Source organism: Oratosquilla oratoria, chromosome 26 (assembly GCF_046742065.1).
Source record: "Oratosquilla oratoria isolate Oo_2021 chromosome 26, ASM4674206v1, whole genome shotgun sequence".
Lineage (NCBI taxonomy): Eukaryota > Metazoa > Arthropoda > Malacostraca > Stomatopoda > Squillidae > Oratosquilla > Oratosquilla oratoria.
In genome coordinates, this window is record NC_134802.1 from 12,374,574 (window position 1) to 12,398,304 (window position 23,731).

General features: G+C 38.2%; 1 protein-coding gene across 10 annotated transcripts in view; it reads left to right on the forward strand.

Moving 5' to 3' along the window:
- lic (dual specificity mitogen-activated protein kinase kinase lic) overlaps window positions 1-23,731 on the forward strand; it is a 109,779-nt gene that overhangs the window by 21,472 nt on the left and 64,576 nt on the right. For 3 of the 10 annotated variants that reach the window (XM_076209336.1, XM_076209335.1, XM_076209334.1), the window contains exon 2: window positions 8,373-8,547. The exons of 3 other annotated variants lie outside the window; for them this stretch is intronic. The gene's annotated coding sequence lies outside the window, so the exon portion shown is untranslated. Of the gene's footprint in view, window positions 1-789; window positions 811-8,165; window positions 8,184-8,372; window positions 8,548-9,210; window positions 9,231-23,731 lie in introns of those variants that run through there. 4 more of the 10 variants (XM_076209337.1, XM_076209338.1, XM_076209343.1 and 1 more) reach the window with 4 other exon arrangements.

A 23,731-nucleotide genomic window follows, 5' to 3' on the forward strand; every position in this document is an offset into this window, starting at 1 on the left:
TCTGTCACTAACTTCCTCAATTCTTCCTCTGATCCTGCTACAAGTGCAGTGTCATCAGCAAACAACAACTGGCTCACCTCCCACTTTTCTCCATTTTCTTCAACCTTCTCCAACCCCTTATCCACTACTCTTGCATTCACCTCTCGCACCACCCCATCCATGTTAAGATTGAACAGCCAGGGCGACATAACACATCCCTGATGAAGTCCCACCTTTACCTCAAACCATTCACTCTCTCCATTTCTAATCCTAATACAAGCTCTTACTACTCTCATAAAAACTCTTGACTGCTCTTAACAGCTTTCCTCCTATTCCATATATCTGCAGTACCTCCCACAGTGCCTTCCTGTCTACCCTGTCGTAAGCCTTTTCCAGGTCCATAAAAGCCAAAAAAACATCCTTACCTTTTCCTATAGCTTTCTCACATGTCTGTCTTACCACAAAAATCTGATTACACAACCCCTACCTGTCCTAAACCCACATTGTTCCTCACCAATTACTCCCTCTGTTCCTCTCCTAATCCTCACAATCAAGACCCTCCCAGAAGCCTTCCCAACTACACTCAACAAGCTGATCCCTCTGTAACTACTACACTCACACTTGTCCCCCTTTCCCTTGTAAAGTGGAACTATACAGGCACTCCTCCAGTCCTCCGGCACTCTACCCTCTCATACACAAACATTAAATAACCTCACCAGCCAGTCCACCATAACTTTACCTCCTTTCTTCAGACATTCTGCACGGCATCCATCCAACCCAGATGCCTTACCTCTGCTCATCATCTTTACAGCTGCCGTAAAATACAACTAGGTAAATACATCCATTGAAAACTCATATGCAAATAATAGCATGGTATCTACTAGGACCATAGGTGTTTGAATACATGAGATATGTCAGTGATACGTCCATGAGCACCAGACCCATTTTGGAAGTACAAATGACTATCAGTATAATGGTCAAATCCAACAACTAAGACCATGATGTTTATATCAAGACTCACTATAACACTATACAGATAATGAGGTGAAGCATACTTAGCATGCAGAAGCAGCCTTGTATTTGTCTCTTCATGATCACTAACTTCAGCTATACATATAGGTACCATCAGGAGAAGAAAGGCTATGTTATTTGTTAACATGAGCAACAAATTAAGTGACATCATCAAAGAGATGAATCATAGGTTGTCCAGAATGGGTGCAGAAACTCAATCATCATCTCTTTGTTCTTTCCACCTGACAAAATTTTTGTCTGGGTACCTTTTGATCAGGTCTTGTGACTTGATATATCTGAACTCCTTTTGAGGCTCTTCTATCCTGGTCAACATGGGAATGAAAATAGATACAGCAAAGAATCTGATGATATTGCAAGTTCTGATGATGAACTCTGAAGTAGCCTGAAAATATACTTTTTAATTCATGTATATGCATTATATTTACTTTAAATGATTTACAGAAGTAGATATATATTTGCTAAGTTAATGTGTGTAATTATTTGAATGATCAGTTGAAAGAATCCCAGTTCCTTTCATTCAGAAATTATCATTTCACTATATTTTTAATGAATTTTTAAAATTATGTAAATAATTGAAATATATGTATGTAAATAATATGACTAAACAAAATTGATACAGATAACACAGTATCTACTAATATATGATAATATTTGGTCTGAGTTTTTCTCTCCTTTTTGAGGAGTGATCTGGTTGGTGTGTTTTGGGGACACCTCAGACCCGCCAGCTGAGGTTATCCTTGTATGTCTATTATACCAAATGAGTGTAGGCACCTTGACAGTGAAACAGGTTGCACATCCCTTTACTGTGTGAAGTGCAATTAAGGACAATGCATGAAACACCAGCAGAAAGCAAGAGATGCCAGAGACTCTTCTGGAAGTGGGTTTCTACTGTTAAGAAGGAGCTGATAGAGAAACCAAAGTTAGCTGCAGCCTTTTGAGTTAAACATAAGGAGGCTTTCCCTGAGTTATACAGGAAAAGTAAATCCTTCTTTGTTGGAAAGAGTATAGAGAAGTTTCGTGTAGTACTTCTGTTGAATGAAAAGTTATGAGGCGAGACAGATTTTGAATATACAGATGCCGGCAAGCGAAGCAAGCAGCATCACATGCATGCCCATGACGTAGCCATGGCAGCAAAACTGGCGCTTGTAGTCTAAAGATTTTAATTTTAATTTCCTAATTTTGGCTTATTTAATTCTTAACCTGGTGAAGACTAAAAAATATTATGTAAGATCTGTATGCAGAATTCCTATGCACAAATTGGAAAAATTTTAATAAAATTATACAAATTAATTATTTCTTTACATAAGTTTTCCTCATTTCCTTGATTTCTCTGACTGGGCAAGCTAGGAAAATTTAGCCCCTGGTAGCAGAGATTAAAACTAACAAGTGTATTTGAGATGGAGGGAATTCTTGTAAATTTTGGTAATAGATGAGGAAAAACTGTCAAATTTAACTGGGATATTGATACATTGCCTCATCTTGTAGGCACAAAATATACCTGTAGTGGCCAAATTTATTTTATTGAAGAAAAGCTGAAGATATGTAATCTGTAGCCACCTAGCTGCTACTGTATAAACTAACACCTCCACTCATAGATTTAATTATGGTAGCTGTAGCTAATTATGTGCAAGTGAAAATATGAGAACATTGACGTTTTAGCATCACTGTGGTCCAAAGTGTCCATAAGAATTTAAAATTGCCTCTCAAAAGTTGCAACAATCTGTCTTGACATGCAAAATCACTGATACTGGAATAGAAAGGCTTTCTTTGGGCAGTCATTTTTATTTACATGTTATCTTGGCAAAAAAAAAAATAACAAATAGAAGTAAATAAAAATATAGAAAAAATATATATCGAAGGCCTTTTTCCCCCTTACATGGGAGGTAGCCAAAAGAAAAAGTCATAGAAACCACTCCCACCTATTCCATCCCCTACATACTCCACTCCCTTCCACCCTCTTCCCTCCCTCTTATCTTGGCACCTCCTGGATGACGGGTGATCCCTGCATCTTGTCCATTGCCCTGGGTTAGAAGCAGTGTCACAAGACACAGCACATCCACAGCAAGGCCACTTCATTAATTGGCGACCCCTTTCTCCTTCCCCTCATGCAGAAAAAGAGAAGACGGGAAGAAATCCCTTCGGGCTGCATCAATTTATTTCTCATACTCCCTCATCTCCCATCCCCCACCCACTCTCCCTCATGCATCACAGCATCATCCATACACAACCCTTCTCCATTCACCCCTATATTCTGTCTTCTCCTGTCCTTCCTCAACAGACATTTGTCTCTTTCCCAATGCCCCTTTTACCCCCATCCATCCATCTCATCCTAGGATGCCCCTCACATTCACTCCTTCCACCTCTCCCTGCCACACCTCTTTTACTAGTCTTTCTTCACTCATTCTTTCCATGTGTCCAAACCATCCCAATACTCTTTCATCAACCCTATCTCCCAACTCCCTTTCCACCCCTGTTCTCCTCCTCACCTCCTCATTTCTCACTATCCAACCTAGTAACCCCTATCATACTTCTCAGACATTTCATCTCAAAAATATTTAAACTCTCTTCCTCTCTTATGTTCCATGTTTCTGACCCGTACAGTGCTGTTGGCACAATCACTCCTTCAAACGATCTCCTTTTAGCATCCATTCCCAAATGTCTATTTCTCATTACATTTTTTTAATCCCCCAAGGCATTTACTCACTTTTCTCAATCTATATTTTACCTCCACCCCTACTCCCATTCCTGCCACATTTGCACCCAAGTATCTAAAACTATCCACTTCCTCCAGTTGCTCTCCCTTAATACTCACTTCCAGCCTGCTGCCACTCTCTCCCCTTGTACATCTCATCACCTTACTTTTACCCACATTTATCTTCAACTTCCTTCTTTCACACACTCTCCCAAACTCTGTCACTAACTTCCTCAATCCCTTCTCTGATTCTGCTACAAGCACAGTGCCGTCAGCAAACAACAACTGGCTTGTCTCCCACTTTTCTCCATTTTCTTTAACCATCTCCAACCCCCTACCAACTACCCTTGCATTCACCTCTCACACCACCCCATCCATGTATAGATTGAACAGCCAGGGTGACATAACACATCCCTGACAAAGTCCCACCTTTACCTCAAATCATTCACTCCCTCCATTTCTAATCCTAACACAAGTTCTATTTCTCTCATAAAAACTCTTGACTGTTCTTAACAGCTTTCCTCCTATCCCATATATCTGCAGTACCTCCCACAGTACCTTCCTGTCTACCCTATCATAAGCCTTTTCCAAATCCATAAAACCCAAAAAAAATCCTTACCTTTTCCTATAGCATTTTCACATATGTCTCACCACAAAAATCTGATCTACACATCCCCTACCTGTTCTAAAACCACACTGTTCCTCACCAATTACTCCCTCTGTTCCTCTCCTAATCCTCTCAGTCAAGACCTTCCCATAAGCCTTACCAACTACACTCAACAAGCTGATCCCTCTGAAACTACTACACTCACACTTGTCCCCCTTTCCCTTGTAAAGTGGAACTATACAGGCACTCCTCCAGTCCTCCGGCACTCTACCCTCTCATACACAAACATTAAATAACCTCACCAGCCAGTCCACCATAACTTTACCTCCTTTCTTCAGACATTCTGCACGGCATCCATCCAACCCAGATGCCTTACCTGCTCTCATCATCTCAAGAGCTGCCTTCACTTCATCTTTCCTTATTTCTCCTCCCTTTTCCTCACTCATCACTGTCATTTTTTTAGCACTTCCCACCGCAACTACCTTCCCCTCCCTATCCTCCTTCACATTTAACAACTCCCTAAAATATTCTGCCCACCTTCCCCTCACTGCCTTCTCTTCCATTATCATCTCTCCATCTGCACCTTTTACCTTTTCTTCTCTACTTGATTCACCTCCTCTTCCTCTTTTAATTTCTTTCCAAAACCTCTTTTTATTACTTTCAAAATTTCTGTCATACTCTTATCCCATTTCACATCTGCTCTCCTCCTTGCCTCCTTTATCTTGTGCTTTACTTCTCTTTACTTTGTACCTCTCATATGACTCCCTCATCCTAATTTGTAACCAATCTATGGAAGCCTGCTTCTCTTCTACAAAGGATTACAAAGGATTACAAAGGCGGAGCATGCCGACAGGAGACCTTTTGATCCATATCTAAGTCGGATGCAAAAAAAAAATCATATTAATAATAAAATAATAAATAAAAACTATAACAATGTAAATAACAATAAAATACATAAATGCATAGGTATAGTTAAATAATAAACAAACAGGTAAATAGTAAATAATAATAAATTGACATATAACTAATGATAAATGAAAATCGGACAGACAAATGATAACAAAACAAAAACTAATAATATTAGATAAATTATAATCATTACAGCATCTTAGGTATTTATCTAAATGATTCTTAAAGCTTCGAACTGAACTACATTGCACTACCTGTGCAGGAAGTTTATTCCATTCATTAACTACACGGTTGGCAAAGTTGTTTCTACCTACTTCCAAATTGAATCTATTTCCGGACAGTTTGAGACCATTGTTTCTTGTCTGATTCTCATTCAATGTGAAAATTTGGTCACTTTTGATGTTGTCAATTCCCTTTAAAATCTTAAAGACCTGTATCAAGTCACCTCTGAGTCTACACTTTTTTAGGGAAAACAGATTCATGTGTTTTAGTCAATTTTCGTATGATTTATTTTTGATATTTGGAATCAGCTTTGTGGCTCGCCGTTGTATTTTTTCCAGTCTGTCAATGTCTTTAATGAGATTCGGTGACCATACGGAAACAGCATATTCCAAATGTGGACAAACTAACGATTTAAATAGCTTGTTAATGAGTGATGGACTTTTGAAATCAAAAGATCGCGCAATCAGTCCCAGAATCTTATTTGCTTTCTCAGAGGCTGAAATACACTGCTTGGATGATTTGAGGTCGTTACTGATAATTACGCCGAGATCTTTTTCACTATCCACTTTTGTTAACGTATTTCCAAATAACTTGTAATCGTACTTACTGTTATTTTTACCTATGTGCATTACCTTGCATTTACTTGTGTTAAATTTCATTAGCCACTTTTCAGACCATTGCTGTAATTTATCTAAATCTTCTTGAATATCTGATTGGTTTGAGTGATCATTTGCCACTCCACATAGTTTTGTATCATCAGCAAATTTGGAAACAGTAGATTTTAGTCCATGGTCTATATCATTTATATATACTATGAATAGAAGTGGCCCAAGAACGGAACCCTGAGGAACTCCACTTGCAACATTTTTCCATCCAGAAGTTTTTCCATTTAAAACAACTCTCTGTTTTCGACCATTCAACCAATTACTAGTCCAACCTAATAGGCTACCACTTATTCCATGCAAAGCTAATTTAGTAAGTAGTCTTTCATGTGGGACGGTATCAAAACTTTTGCAAAGTCTAGATATATTAAATCTATATTGTTTCTTTTGTCATAATTGGAGATAACTGTGTTGTAGAATTCGAGTAAGTCACGCAAGAACGTTTCCGTCTGAAACCATGCTGGCTATCATTTATCAAACTGTTACTTTCTAAATGATGTTCGATAGCATCTCTGATGATAGTTTCCATTATTTTTCCCTTCTTTGTTTCCTCATCCCACCACTCGCTACCCTTCCTTCTATTTCCTCCCATCCTCCTTGTTTCATGCACCATCTTTGCACACCTTATGACTCCCTCCTTGAACCATCCCCATTCGTCCTCCACTCCTAGTTCTACCCTATCCTTCACTACCTCCAACTCCTCTCTCAGCTTCTTATACTTCTCCTTTTCTTTCTCATTTAAGCAGTTCACTCAAAGTTCCTCCCTACCTTCTGCCCTTTTTCTCTTTCTCCACCCATTCTCCACTCTCAACTTACCTTCCACCAGAAAATGATCTGATATTCCCCCACTATTTCCCTTTAGAACAAGTACATCCTTAACTCTTCCTACCATACCTCCTGGTCACCACTATATAGTCCATTAATGCTCCATCTGCCACCCTTCCATCCACCACCCTCTCCCATGTGTACTTATGCTTGACTTTCTTCCTAAACTATGTATTTGCTATCATCAACTCTCTAGACACATCACCATCAACTCTCCACTACAATTCTTTCCTGGAACTCCATACTTCCCAATCACTCCGTCTGTTGGCTCATTTCCTACCCTAGCATTAAGGTCTCCCAATACAACTACATTGACATTTCTTCCTAATCTCTCTATGCACTCATTTAAATCTATCCAAAAAGCCTCCCTTTCCTCTATGCTCTTCTCACTACCAGGTCCATATGCACTTACAAAAACCCACATCTCCCTTTCCAGCTTCACCTTCATCCACATCAACATTGAAGAAACCTCCACTACATGCTTACCTATCTCTTCATTTACTAGTATAGCCACCCCTTCTCTCCCTCATCCCTTCTTCACTCCTGAGAACCTCCCAACTACACTCCCAAACTCACACTCGCCCCTCGCTTTCAACTTAGTGTCACTCAGTGTCAAAATATCCATCTTTCTTCTCACAAACATACTGCCTATCTCTTCCCTTTTACTCTCATCTGTACCATATCCATGCACTTAAAAGACCCAAACCTTAGGGTACTGGTTGGAAAACTCCTAGACCCTCTTATGCCCTTATGTCTTTTTAGGAATGTCCCCTGTGGGGCTACAGGTAGAAGGATTCCTAGTCCTATACCCCGTCACATGTTTTGTCGCCTCTTATGATCTCAAGTGGGAAGACTTGGTGGTAGCACTCTTTTCCCACCACATAGGCAAAAAAAGGAAATGAATATTCAGAGAAATGGTAGAGGACAGTAACAAGGGGTTGGAGGACAGCATAAAGGAGGGACAGTCGCAGTATAATAAAAGTGTCATCATTTCTCTATGAACAGTCTTCCTCTATTACAGACAAACTGATGTGTGGTTCTGGTCTGTAGGGGCGCCCCATATAGACCCTAAAGTATTTTGCCACAATAACATGTTATTTGAAAAAACATCAATGTTTGGACAGTCCATCTGGTATTACTCAGATGTTTGAACTTGATAAAAAGTGTAACATAGTGAGATTTCCCAAGCCATGCTCTCATACACAACCCACATGGTCATGAGAAAGTTTCTGAATTCCTAGAGGGTTGGGGAAAAGTGAGTATTTAGTAAATTATTCACTCATTGATGGTATATGATGAGCACCTGCTCCTTAAAAATCTGTATGACCCCTAGTTTGGAAACTTGTTGAAGAAGTGATATACAAGATATGGGTTATGCTAAACTCCTTTATTTCCCTTGAAATGATTCAAGGCTATAAAATTCATTTTCTCGCATGGTTTTCAGATAAATGGAACTGCTGTGATATGCCTTGTATACAGGCTGGAGATTTAAGTGTCATCATAAATCATTGGTGTTGTGAAGGTGCTCATAAAATGGCAGGAAGCCTCAGCAAGACATATTAATGCTACACCACTCTGAATGTGTTTTAACCACTGATACGTAATTGCTGCTAAATAGGGTAAGAAGTATCTCAGAATATGTTAGTGTTTATTTGTAGATTGAAATGATTCCTAAATCTTCATATACTCTATAGTTGTCATAAAATAGATATACACTAATGTATATAATTTTCTTCATAACAAGTTGCATTGTATGTTTTTTTTTAGTTAAGTCACTAATTTAAAGACACAGGAATGATCATGATTTTGTAGGAATTTGAATGGGTTTTTATTAAGGAATGGGCAAGTATTTTTTAAAAGATCAGCTTGTACAATCTTAAGTAAACTTAAATTGACTTTCAGGCATCTCTTCCTTTATTATTCAAGTGTAGGTAACTAATACTTTCAGTTATCCAGATGATGTTAGGTATGGGTGTCAAAAAATCCATTGTCACAATTTCAGCTTAAGTCAGTCAGTGAAGAGATTTTATGGAGCTGTCCGGATCATAGGAAAGAGTGGTGTAAAATGTTCTTTGAATATAGGGCATTTAGTGTCAACTGCCAAGCCAATTTGGTATTGTATTATTTCAATATAGAATGGTGACCTGAATGTAGGTGTGCTAGTGCAATTCTTGTTTGTCATGGTAGTGATTTCTTTGCAGAGTTGATTTCTGTAGGATTTTGGTGGAGTATAATATTTGGTAGTATGTTAATGCCACATCCACATGGTCAAGCTGTGCCTGTCAGGCTGTGCCCTAACCAGGTAAAGTCTCCAGACTATGCTTGTAAAGGTGTGCACACAGTTTACTATGGTAGTTGGTGGTTAGTTGGCCATAAGCTGGGGTTTTAAATGAGTGGTCTAGTGTGGTACAATCACCATGGTGTCACATCTTACATTCCATAAATTTTTGTGTGTTCTATGCATACATACATATACCAAGGCTTTTTCCCCCTTACAAGGGAGGTAGCCAAAAAGGAAAAGGCATAAAATCATTCCCACCCATTCCATCCCTGAATACACTCCACATCCCTCCACCCTCCCTCTTTTCTTAGCACCTCCTGGATGACGGGTCATCCCTGCACCTTGTTCACTGCCCTGGGTCAGAAGCAGTGTTGCAAGACACAGCACATCCATAGCAAGGCCGCTTCATTAAATTGGCGACCCCCCCTCTCCGTCCCCCCATTGCATAAAAGGAGAAGACGGGGAGAAATCCCTTTGGGCTGCGTCAAATTTTGCTCACACATACTACCTCTCCCCCCGTCCATTCCACCTCATGCATCACAACATCATCCATATACAATCATTCTCCATTCACCCCTGTCTTCTGTCCTCTCCCGTCCTTCCTCAACAGACATTCCCCTCTTCCCCAAAGCCCCCTTCACCACATCCATCCACCTCATCCTAGGACGTCCCCTCATGTTCACTCCCTCCACATCTGCCTTCCATACCTCTTTTACTAGTCTTTCTTCACTCATTCTTTCCATGTGTCCAAACCATCCTAATACTCTTTCATCAACCCTATCTCCCAACTCCCTTTCCACCCCCATTCTCCTCCTCACCTCCTCATTTCTCACTCTATCTAGCCTAGTAACCCCCATCATACTTCTCAGACACCTCATCTCAAACACATTCAAACTCCTCCTCTCTTCCTCTCTTATGTTCCATGTTTCTCCCCCATACAGTGCTGTTGGCACAATCACTCCTTCATACAGTCTCCTCTTAGCATCCATTCCCAAATGTCTATTCCTCATTACACTCTTCAATCCACCAAGACATTTACTCGCTTCTCTCAATCTACATTCTACCTCCACCTTCACTCCACCTTTTCCTGCCACTTTTGCACCCAAGTATCTAAAACTATCCACTTCCTCCAGTCGCTCTCCCTTAATGCTCACTTCCATTCTACTGCCACTTTCACCCCTTGTACATCTCATCACCTTACTTTTACCCACATTTATCTTTAGCTTTCATCTATCACATACTCTCCCAAACTCTGTCACCAACTTCCTCAGTCCCTCCTCTGATCCTGCCACAAGCGCAGTTTTGTCCGCAAACAACAGCTGGCTCACCTCCCACTTTTCTCCATTTTCTTAAATCATCTTTAATCATCTCCAATCCCTGACCCACTACTCTTGCACTACCCCATCCATGTATAAGTTGAACAGCCAGGGCAACATAACGCATCCTTGACGAAGTCCCACGTTTACCTCGAACCACTCACTCTCTCCTTTTCTAATCCTGACACAAGCTCTACTACTCTCATAAAAACTCTTGACAGCTACCAGAAGCTTTCCTCCTATCCCATATATCTGCATAACCTCCCACAGTGCCTTTCTGTCTACCCTATCATAAGCCTTTTCCAGATCCATAAAAGCCCAGAAAACATCCTTCCCCTTTCCTATAGCTTTCTCACATATCTGTCTTACCACAAAGATCTGATCTACACAACCTCTACCCGTCCTAAATCCACACTGTTCCTCACCAATTACTCCCTCTGTTCCTCTCCTAATCCTCTCAATCAAGATCCTCCCATAAGCCTTCCCAACTACACTTAACAAGCTAATCCTTCTGAAACTACTACATTCACACTTGTCCCCTTTTCCCTTGTAAAGAGGAACTATACAGGCACTCCTCCAGTCCTCCGGCACTCTACCCTCTCTCCAGCAAACATTAAATAACCTCACCAGCCAGTCGACCATCACTGTACCTCCTTTTTTTAGACATTCTGCATGGCATCCATCCAGACCAGGTGCCTTACCTGCTATACAGGTCAATTAATGTTACTGTGTCTTGCCGAAACCAGTACTGTATGTACTTGGTATGGACATCATATCCTACAAATTCAGTACTGAGTGGGTCTGGCCACACCTTTCCTTGTGTGTTGGGGAGTGGCTTCAGACTTCTGCCCACTGCCCTCTAAAAGTGCTGGGAATGGACACTTTGATGGTTTGCCCACTAAAGATGCTTGTAGATGGTAAACCCCTCATGCACAACAGATGGTACTTGACTGTGTGGACATAGCTTAAGGAGTTTATTTTCATTTGTGTATTTTTGTATGTAAGTGTTGGGGGTAGTGTGAAGGTTGTTGATACTTCAGTAGAATACAGCTGGTGTTGTTTTGTGTACTGTGGGCTGTGTAATGTGATTTGAGGGATAGGTGGGTTTGAAATGTGTACATGTTCAATTTTGAGGTGAAGTTGAATAGCACTAATCATATTTGAGACTCCATTTCTAAAACTCTTTGTGCCTACTGTGACTTGTTTGAGTGATGTTTACCCACTTTCCTTAATTCTTGAAATGGTTTCCTTTAGCCAAGTAAGAGTACCCAGTAGCAGCCTGAATAAAGGTAAGTAAAAAAAAATGTAGTGAAAGGTTGAGATAAGTTGTAACTATATGACTGAGGTATTTCCTATAGCAGAAAAAATCCCTCTGGAGAGAACCAGAATAAACATATATCTTAAAATGTGGCAAAAAGATTGATGCTTCAAGATTTAAAGGTAAATTTTTTATAACAAAGGTGGATTAAAGTATTTTGATATTGTGTGTATTATATGGGAAGGGGAGCTATGCTTGTAGTGGCCCATCTTTGTATCTCTCAGTATCTAGTTTGTTCTCAAATTCTTGTATGGTTTTTGCACACACTATTGTTCCAGACACCCACCACTCTGTGTGGATTTCTTCTCCTCCTCCTCCTCCTCCTCCTCCTCCTCCTCCAGATCTCTTCTATAACTTGTTTTGAGTTTTTCATATCCTCTTGTTTTTCTTTTATCTCACTTTAATAAGTCTTCTCTATCAATGACTTTCATGATTCTGTAAATGGCCAATAGATCTTTCTTTTCTTTGTTCCAATGTTGGTAGTTCCAGTTTAGACAATCTTTGTATGTCAATTTTGAAAGTGTTGGGGCCATCATCGTTGTTGCTCTTTTGATTCTTTCTAATATCTTTTTATTCTTTATTGTGCAGGGTGTCCATAGTGTCACAGCATACTCCAATCTTGGTCTTATCAGTGTGACATATATATATATATATGTGTGTGTGTGTGTGTGTGTGTATATATATATATATATATATATATATATATATATATATATATATATATATATATATATATATATATGTATGATGGGGGTTACTAGGCTAGATAGAGTGAGAAATGAGGAGGTGAGGAGGAGAACAGGGGTGGAAAAGGAGCTGGGAGATAGGGTTGATGAAAGAATATTAGGATGGTTTGGACACATGGAAAGTATGAGTGAAGAAAGACTAGTAAAAGAGGTGTGGAAGGCAGATGTGGAGGGAGTGAACATGAGGGGACATCCTAGGATGAGGTGGATGGATGGGGTGAAGGGGGCTTTGGGGAAGAGGGGAATGTCTGTTGAGGAAGGACGGGAGAGGACAGAAGACAGGGGTGAATGGAGAATGGTTGTATATGGATGATGTTGTGATGCATGAGGTGGAATGGGCGGGTGTATGGGGGGTGAGGTATGTGTGAGCAAAATTTGACGCAGCCGGAAGGGATTTCTCCCCGTCCTCTCATTTTATGCAATGGGGGGACGGAGAGGGGGGGGTCGCCGATTTAATGAAGCGGCCTTGCTGTGGATGTGCTGTGTCTTGCGACACTGCTTCTGACCCAGGGCAGTGGACAAGGTGCAGGGATGACCCGTCATTCAGAAGGTGCTAAGATAAGAGGGAGGGTGGAGGGGTGTGGAGTGTATTCAGGGATGGAATGGGTGGGAATGATTTTATGCCTTTTTCTTTTTGGCTACCCCCCTTGTAAGGGGGAAAAAGCCTTGGTATATGTATGTATGTATATATATATATGTATGTTTATATATGTAAATATATATATATATGTATATATATATATATATATATATATATATATATGTATATACATATGTATATATATATATATGTATATATATGCATATATATGTATATATATATACATATATTTATATATATGGATATATATATATGTGTATATATATATATATATATATATATATATATATATATATATATATATACATATATATATATATCTAAACAGAAATGTAGTAGCACATTTGTAAATTACACACAGGAACCCACAGTCGGAGAAAGAATAAACGCGCAGCAGTTGCCAAGTTGGTGTGGACACTACATCCTCCCCTCTCCTCACCTCCTCCCTCCCCCGCCACCCCAGTTTGCCCCGCGCCTGAGTGAGGTCAACTGTCCACATCTCTTCTTACTGTAGTTTATAAGTCCCCTCTGTTCTCTATCTTATGTACTTTCCTGAAGAGGGCTACAGTTGATAGCCGAAATATAGGATTTTTCTGTATTCGAAGTTTATTCTCTCCGACTGTGGGTTCCTGTGTGTAATATATATATATATATATACATACAGGTACTCCTCGTTTAACGACCTACTCGGTTAACGACAACTCGGAGTAACGACGGGCTTTATGACAGACCAATATTCGTTTAACTTAAATCTCCCGAAGTTACGACGTCGTGTACGATAATTAAGTTGGCTGAGGCAAATTTGTATGATGTTATAAATGAACTTGTACGGTGGATATTAGCTGTGAGGTAAAGTGTTCTGAAGCTTAGGTCTACATTACCATCCTGCAAGCTGGAAAAACTACCTGTGGTACAATATATACCGGTAGTGGTAAATATTTAGTTTCGACCAAGGGCGCAATATAGCAATAGAAAATTAATTATTAATTTTGTAAATTATAATGTATCGACGTAATATGCAATTTTGTGAGCGGAAATAAAAAAAAGGTGCTAAAACATTTCGTAAGTAATGAAGTCATGTCGGACGAATGGTACACCATGTTTGTTATGATAGATGCCGATGTCGAGGAAATGAAAGGTTGATAAATTCGCCTAACCTAAACTAAACTAACCTAACCTGTGTTTGATGAATCATTACCTGCAAATTAAATGTCATCCGGCTCGTCCTCGTCGTCGTCGTGAGAGACGTTGGCAGATGACAAGATGGCGTCCCGATCCTATGCTACCGACTTCGTTCATTAGCATATTTTCTTGTAGCATGGTATTTTTTACTTTCATTTCCGCCCACAAAATTGCATATTACGTCGATACATTTTAATTTACAAAATTAATAATTAATTTTCTATTGCTATATTGCACCCATGGTCGAAACTAAAAAAATACCCCGGTATTCAATATGGAATGTCAGCATACGCGGATTTGGTCATATACAGTAATTTTGGGAACATAACCACAGTAAATAAACAGTAGATAAAGCTTTAATGTACTGTATAAAAGAGGAAAGATACACAAAAATAAAGATACATGTATTGCTGGACATTGTACATACAGTACATGTACGTATATGTATACACTCGCTTAACGACCAATTCGGTTAACGACGGCGCACTGGTCCCAATTGTCGTCGTTAAACGAGGAGTGGTTGTACATATACCAAGGCTTTTTCCCCCTTACAAGGGAGGTAGCCAAAAAGGGAAAGGCATAAAATCATTTCCACCCATTCCATCCCTGAATACACTCCACACCCCTCCACCCTCCCTCTTATCTGAGCACCTCCTGAATGACGGGTCATCCCTGCACCTTGTCCACTGCCCTGGGTCAGAAGCAGTGTCACAAGACACAGCACATCCACAGCAAGGCCGCTTCATTAAATTGGCGACCCCCCCTCTCCGTCCCCCCATTGCATAAAAGGAGAAGACGGGGAGAAATCCCTTTGGGCTGCATCAAATTCTGCTCACACATACTACCTCACCCCCCATTCCACCTCATGCAATCACAACATCATCCATATACAACCATTCTCCATTCACCCGTCTTCTGTCCTCTCCCATCCTTCCTCAACAGACATTCCCCTCTTTCCCAAAGCCCCCTTCACCCCATCCATCCACCTCATCCTAGGACGTCCCCTCATGTTCACTCCCTCCACATCTGCCTTCCATACCTCTTTTACTAGTCTCTTTTCACTCATTCTTTCCATGTGTCCAAACCATCCTAATACTCTTTCATCAACCCTATCTCCCAGTTCCTTTTCCACCCCTGTTCTCCTCCTCACCTCCTCATTGCTCACACTATCTAGCCTAGTAACACCCTTCATACTTCTCAGACACCTCATCTCAAACACATTCAGACTCCTTCTCTCTTCTTCTCTTATGTTCCATGTTTCTGCCCCATACAGTGCTATTGGCACAATCACTCCTTCATACAGTCTCCATTTAGCATCCATTCCCAAATGTCTATTCCTCATTACACTCTTCAATCCACCAAGGCATTTACTCGCTTCTCTCAATCTACATTCTACCTCCACCTTTTCCTGCCACATTTGCACCCAAGTATCTAAAACTATCCACTTCCTCCAGTCACTCTCCCTTAATGCTCACTTCCATTCTACTGCCACTTTCACCCCTTGTACATCTCATCACCTTACTTTTACCCACATTTATCTTTAGCTTTCTTCTATCACATACTCTCCCAAACTCTGTCACCAACTTCCTCAATCCCTCCTCTGATCCTGCCAAAAGTGCAGTGTTGTCTGCAAACAACAGTTGGCTCACCTCCCACTTTTCTCCATTTTCTTTAACCATCTCCAATCCCTGACCCACTACCCTTGCATTCACCTCTCGCATCACCCCATCCATGTATAAGTTGAACAGCCAGGGCAACATAACGCATCCTTGACGAAGTCCCACGTTTACCTCGAACCACTCACTCTCTCCATTTCTAATCCTGACACAAGCTCTACTACTCTCATAAAAACTCTTGACAGCTCCCAGAAGCTTTCCTCCTATCCCATATATCTGCATAACCTCCCACAGTGCCTTTCTGTCTACCCTATCCTAAGCCTTTTCCAGATCCATAAAAGCCCAAAAAACATCCTTCCCCTTTCCTATAGCTTTCTCACATATCTGTCTTACCACAAAGATCTGATCTACACAACCTCTACCTGCCCTAAATCCACACTGTTCCTCACCAATTACTCCCTCTGTTCCTCTCCTAATCCTCTCAATCAAGATCCTCCCATAAGCCTTCCCAACTACACTTAACAAGCTAATCCTTCTGAAACTACTACATTCACACTTGTCCCCTTTTCCTTGTGTGGTACCTTATCAAATGCTTTTTGTAGGTCTAGAAAGGCACAGTCTACCCATCCATCCCTCTCTTGTATTATTTCTATTAGTCTTGAATAGAAGCAGATCAGGTTTGTTGTACTTGATCTTCCTTGTCTAAATCTAAATTGATTTGGTTTTAGTATATTATTTTCTTCCAGATGTTTAACCCATCTACTTTTGAAAACTTTTTCACATATTTTTGCTACTGTGCTTGTTAGGGAGACTGGTCTGTAGTTAGTTGGATTTTCCTTGTTTCCTCCTTTATATATTGGTACAATATTTGCATTTTTCCAGTCTTGTGGTACCTTTCCTTCTTTGAGCAAGTGTTTGATTATATTGTATATTTTATCTGTTAACTCCTATGCATTCTTTCAGTATCCAATTTGCAATTCCATCTGGACCATGTGATTTTCTGACATCAAGGTTTTTTATTTGGTCGCTAATTTCCTTCTTTGTTACAGTTATTTCCTTCATTGGGGGGATTTCTGTCTCTATTCCCTCACAGTTAGGTGATTTCTCAATTGTGAATACTGATTTGAAATGATTGCTCATAATTTCTGTCATTTCTTGTTCTTCTGTATATTCATGACTTCCTTGGTGCAGTTTTTCTATTTCTTCTTTGTTTTTTAGTTTACCATTCATATATCTGTAAAATAGTTTCTGTTGTTCCTTGCATTTTTCTATTATTTCTTTTTCATAATTTCTCTTTTTTTTCTGTGTATTTTTACATAATTGTTTCTTAGTTTGATGTACATTTGCCATTTGCTAGTTTTTTTGTCTCTCTTATCCTTAGCTTCACTACATTTTTGTTGTACCAGTTCTTTATGTATACTCTCTCGTGCTTTTGTTGTGGTACATATTTGTTTACTCCCTCATTATAGATTTCTTTTATTATATTCCATTTCTCTTCCATCTTTGTTTCTTCCTGCAGGAATTTTTCCCAGTTTACATTATGAAAGAATTTTTTAAGTTTCTCAAAATTTGTTTTGTTATACATTGGTCTTCCTATTCTATGTTTCTCGATTCTTCTTAAGTCCATTTGCTCTTTTAGTTCAAATTCTATTAGTACATGGTCACTCTTTCCTATTGGTGTTTTGTAATCTATTCCGTCTGCAATTTCAGATTCTGACATAAGTATTAAATCCGGTCTCAATGGTTCCTCTTTGTTTCTGTATCTGGTAATTTCCTTTATCCACTGAGTTATTGTGTATTCAGTGGTCATATTGAGTAGTATGTTGCCTCAGATGTCTTCTCCACCCTTTACTGTCATTTCTTCCCAACATATTTCTTTTGAATTAAGATCACCCATAATTACTATGTTTCCTCTTTCCTTCAGTATTTTAGTTCATATTTTTTATCTTCCAACAGTTTGGAATGATTGCTTTCTGTCCAGGGCTGTGTTTTGGGGGGCACATTACAAAGGATTGCAAAGGCGGAGCATGCCGACAGGAGACCTTTTGATCCATATCTAGGTCGGATGCAAAAAAAAAAAAAAACAAAAAAAAAACATATATATATATATATATATATACATATATATATATATATATACATATATATATATATATATATATATACATATATATATACATATACATATATATATATCATATTAATAATAAATTAAAACTATAATAATGTAAAAATAACAAATAAAATACATAAATAAATGCATAGGTATAGTTGAATAACAAACAAACAGGTAAATAGTAAATTATTATAAATTGACATATAACTAATAATAAATGAAAATCAGACAGACAAATTATAACAAAACAAAAACAAATAATATAACATAAATTATAATCATTACAGCATCTTACTTAGGTATTTATCTAAATGATTCTTAAAGCTTTGAACTGAACTACATTGCACTACCTGTGCAGGAAGTTTATTCCATTCATTAACTACACGGTTGGCAAAGTTGTTTCTACCTACTTCCAAATTGAATCTATTTCCGGACAGTTTGAGACCATTGTTTCTTGTCTGATTCTCATTCAATGTGAAAATTTGGTCACTTTTGATGTTGTCAATTCCCTTTAAAATCTTAAAGACCTGTATCAAGTCACCTCTGAGTCTACGCTTTTTTTAGGGAAAACAGATTCATGTGCTTAAGTCGATTTTCGTATGATTTATTTTTTATATTTGGAATCAGTTTTGTGGCTCGCCGTTGTACTTTTTCCAGTCTGTCAATGTCTTTAATGAGATTCGGTGACCATACGGAAACAGCATATTCCAAATGTGGACGAACTAACGATTTATATAGCTTGTTAATGAGTGATGGACTTTTGAAATCAAAAGATCGCGCAATCAATCCCAGAATCTTATTTGCTTTCTCAGAGGCTGAAATACACTGCTTGGATGATTTGAGGTCGTTACTGATAATTACGCCGAGATCTTTTTCACTATCCACTTTTGTTAACGAATTTCCAAATAACTTGTAATTGTACTTACTGTTATTTTTACCTATGTGCATTACCTTGCATTTACTTGTGTTAAATTTCATTAGCCACTTTTCAGACCATTGCTGTAATTGATCTAAATCTTCTTGAATATCTAATTGGTTTGAGTGATCATTTGCCACTCCGCACAGTTTTGTATCATCAGCAAATTTGGAAACAGTAGATATTAGTACATGGTCTATATCATTTATATATACTATGAATAGAAGTGGCCCAAGAACGGAACCCTGAGGAACTCCACTTGCAACACTTTTCCATCCAGAAGTTTTTCCATTTAAAACAACTCTCTGTTTTCGACCTTTCAACCAATTACTAGTCCAACCTAATAGGCTACCACTTATTCCATGCAAAGCTAATTTAGTAAGTAGTCTTTCGTGTGGGACGGTATCAAAAGCTTTTGCAAAGTCTAGATATATTAAATCTATATTGTTTCTTTTGTCATAATTGGAGATAACTGTGTTGTAGAATTCGAGTAAGTTAGTCACGCAAGAACGTTTCCGTCTGAAACCATGCTGGCTATCATTTATCAAACGGTTACTTTCTAAATGATATTCGATAGCATCTCTGATGATAGTTTCCATTATTTTTCCTACGATCGAAGTCAAACTTATAGGCCTATAGTTATTTGGTTTCTTTTTGTCACCTTTTTTGAATATGGGAGTAACGTTAGCTAGCTTCCATTCTCTTGGGACATCTCCGGATATGATGGATTTCTTGAAAATAATTTCGAATGGAACAACAATCTCATTTTTCATTTCCTTTAAGATTCTTGGATGCCAACCGTCAGGCCCTGGTGTTTTATTAACTTTGAGTTTGTCTATACACCTTTTAATTTTTTCTTTTGTTATATTTACCGTAGTGAGTAAGTTTACCACAGACTTTTCACAGGTTTCAGTTTGGAATTCACTTTGAGGTGTTTCGTTTACGAATACCGAGCATAAATAATTGTTTAAGATATTACACATTCCTTCATTTGAATATTCAAGTTGACCGTCAGCAGATAATAGTGGACCAATGTGATTCCTAACAACCTTTTTATCTCTAATGTAACTATAGAATTCTTTGGGATTCTATTTGGATTTATCAGCGATGTTCATTTCGTATTGTCGTTTTCTTTTTCTTATTGTCGTTTTTAAATCTCTCTGTATTGATACATAACTTTCATAGTCATTAGATGCACCCGAGCACTTATATTTCTTATAAGCCTGTCTCTTTTTAGCAATACTTTTTTCAGTTTCTTTGTCGAGCCACTTTGGGCGAGCCTGATTTGGTGGACGTCTGTCCTTAAAAGGAATGTAAGTTTGAATCATCTTAGTGAGCGTATTTTGAAATATTTCCCACATTCAGTCCAGAAATCATTCCATCTATGTTGGTATAGGCTAACTTTAATTTTTTTCCTTTCTTGTCTTTTTCTGTCTGCTTTGTTTCCTTTTTCTTGATATACTAATTTCTCAGCCTTAGGTCCACCATTCTAAAAAAAAAAAAAAAAAAAAAAAATCTGTTCAGTGTCAGTTCTTTTTTCATTTTTTCATTTGCTTCATTTCAAAGGATTACAAAGGCGGAGCATGCCGACAGGAGACCTCCTGGTCCATATCTAGGTTGGATGCGAAAAAAAATCATAATAAAATAAATAAAAACTATAATAATGTAAGTAACAAATACAATACATAAATAAATGCATAGGTATAGTTAAATAATAAACAAACAGGTAAATAGTAAATAATAATAGATTGACAATAATAAATGAAAATCAAACAGACAAATGATAAAACAAAAACAAATAATATAAAATAAATTATAAATTTAAATTATAAATTTCTAAGTTCCTTTTCTTTTTCTTTTTCTTCATTGCTCATTTCTCTTTTTAACCATACATTTTTGTGTTGTTCACTGTTTGCTAGTTTTGTTCTAGATAGTACCTCCTCTGCAATCATTTGTGACCTAAGTTTTACTTTTAGTGGCCTATATTGTTTTTCTTTTGAGTATCTACCTATTCTATATGTCTCTTCAATTTCTTTATACTTTGTCCCTCCCCTTGAATCTTTCAGAATTTTTTAGCAATCACTTTTTCCTTTCTTTCTGATATCTAGGAACATTATGCTTCTCTTTAATACCATAGATGACATTGCATCTTTTTTTTTGTACACTGTGTCCCTGACCAAATTACCTTTCTCTAATCACTTGGATTACAATTTGCTTAGCATTCTCCTTGACCTGCTGCTCCACTGTTTATTTTTTGCAAGTCATTTTCTTTGATCTTTTCTTCCACTTTCTCAGTCACTGCCTGCATTTGATCCTTCATCTCTTTCTTTAATGCCTCATTCCTATTCATATCTTCATTTTTCAATCTTTCATTTTCTCCCTTTATCCTATTTAGTTCCATTTTCAACTCATCTATTTCCCTGTTATTTTCTTCATTGGCCTTTCTTAATAGGGCTACTTCTTTGTATATAATTTTGCATTCACTTTTAAGTTCGGTTATTTCATCTAACAAGTCATTGATTTCCCTATTTATTATATTTTTAAACCTGGGTTCTCTTTCCATATCCATCCCTCTATACATACTAGTATTATCCCTATCAAATCCAGAAAATATATATCTTTCAAACCTTTGGTATGTCTTCGGTGATTCATTCAGGCATATCCTTTTCAGGATAACCCCGAGTGGTGACTTGACTCTACTTATGTTTAGGCATCTTTTTGTTGGTTCCTTGTCCCTTTTATCTTCATTTTTTCCTTCCATTTTTTAGTAATTGATCGTGAAAAAAATAAAGATACAAAGACGGTTACATTGTTGGCCACTTGAATTATATCTCCCCTCTTGTTTTTGTATACAACATGGTAGGATTGGTGCCAAATTCATCCATCGGCGAAGAGCTAGTTAGTGGTTCAGAACTTGTTTTTGATACGTCTTGCTTTAACCACTGCTTGTGTGTGTATTTAACTAGTTGTATTTTACAGGACAAGAGCTATGCTTGTAGTAACCTGTTTTCGTATCTTTCCGCATCCAGTTTGTTCTTAAAATCTTGTATAGTTTTGGCACTCACTGTTTCCCCATTTAGTTTGTTCCAGACATCAGTCTATGTGGGAAGCTATTCTTTTTCAAATCTCTTCTGTAACTGCCCTTCTTTAGCTTCTTCTCGTGTCCTCTTGTTTCTCTTCTGTCCCATTTTAATAAGTCGTCTTTATCAAGAACTTCCATCCCTTTCATAATTCTGTAAGTGGTCAGCAAATCACCTTTCTCTTCTCTGTTCCACTTTTGATAGATGTAATTTATCCAATCTTTGTTTGTATGTCAAATTGAGAGTGTAGGTGCCATTTTTGTCTCTCTCTCCCTCTCTCTCTCTCTCTCTCTCTCTCTCTCTCTCTCTCTCTCTCTCTCTATATATATATATATATATATATATATATATATATATATATATACATACATACATACTAGGTGCCCATAATGTCATAGCATACTCCAATTTAGGTCTTATCAGTGCAACTACTATTTTCAATACCATTTCCTAATCCATGTAGTCAAAGGCCCCTTTCATTGATCTTAAGTTAAAAGACTCTCCAAATAATTTATTGACATGTTAATCAGGTGTCAAGTCAGTGGAGATAATTACTCCCAGGTCCCTTTCTGAGTCTACTTTTTTGACTTCCTTGGTACCAATTTTATATTGACCTGATATTCTATTTTTGCTTTTTCCAAATTCCATTATACTGCATTTCTTAATGTTAAAGTTCACTTCACACTTCAGACTCCATTCCCATATTTTGTCCAGGTCTTCTTGTAGCAATCTGCAGTCTTCTTCTGTGCTTACTCTCTTGAGTAATTTGGCATTGTCAGCGAAGAAGTTCATGTAACACTTCACTCCCTCATCCATATCATTTATATATATGGCAAACATTAAAGGAGCCAGTACAGAGCCTTGTGGGACGCCACTTATCACATCATCCCTGTTAATTTTTCTCCTACTTAAGACATCTTTCATCCATTCCAGTAGCTTACCTTGTATTCTTCCTATTATTTCAATTTTTCTTATTAGCTTTTTATATGGTACTTTGTCAAAAGCCTTCTGCAAGTCCAAGAAGACACAATCTGCCCAGTTATCTTTTTCTTGTATGGTCTCTATTAATCTTGAGTAAAAACATATTATATTCTCCCCGTCTCCTTTTCTGCATGAGGGGACGGAGAGGGGGGGTCGCCGAATTTTTGAAGCGGCCTTGCTGTAGATGTGCTGTGTCTTGTGACACTGCTTCTGACCCAGGGCAGTGGACAGGATGCAGGGATGACCCGTCATCCAGGAGGTGCCAAGATAAGGAGGGTGGAGGGGAGTGGAATATATAGGAAATTGAATGGGTGGGACTGGTTTCTATGCCTTTTTCTTTTTGGCTACCTCCCGTTATATGTGTGTAAAAACATATTAAATTTGTGGTACACGATCTTCCACTTCTAAAGCCAAATTGTTCAGGGTTTAGTATTTTATTCTCTTCCAAGTGTTTGATCCATTTGCTTCTGATAACTTTTTTGCATATTTTTGCATGTTCTTGTAAGGGATACTGGTCTGAAGTTTGTAGGATCTTCTTTGTTTCCTCCTTTATATATTGGTACAGTTTGCATCTTTCCAGTCTTATGGTACCTTTCCTTCTTTGAGTGAAAAGTCTATTATTATGTATAATTTGTCCATTAGTTCATCTA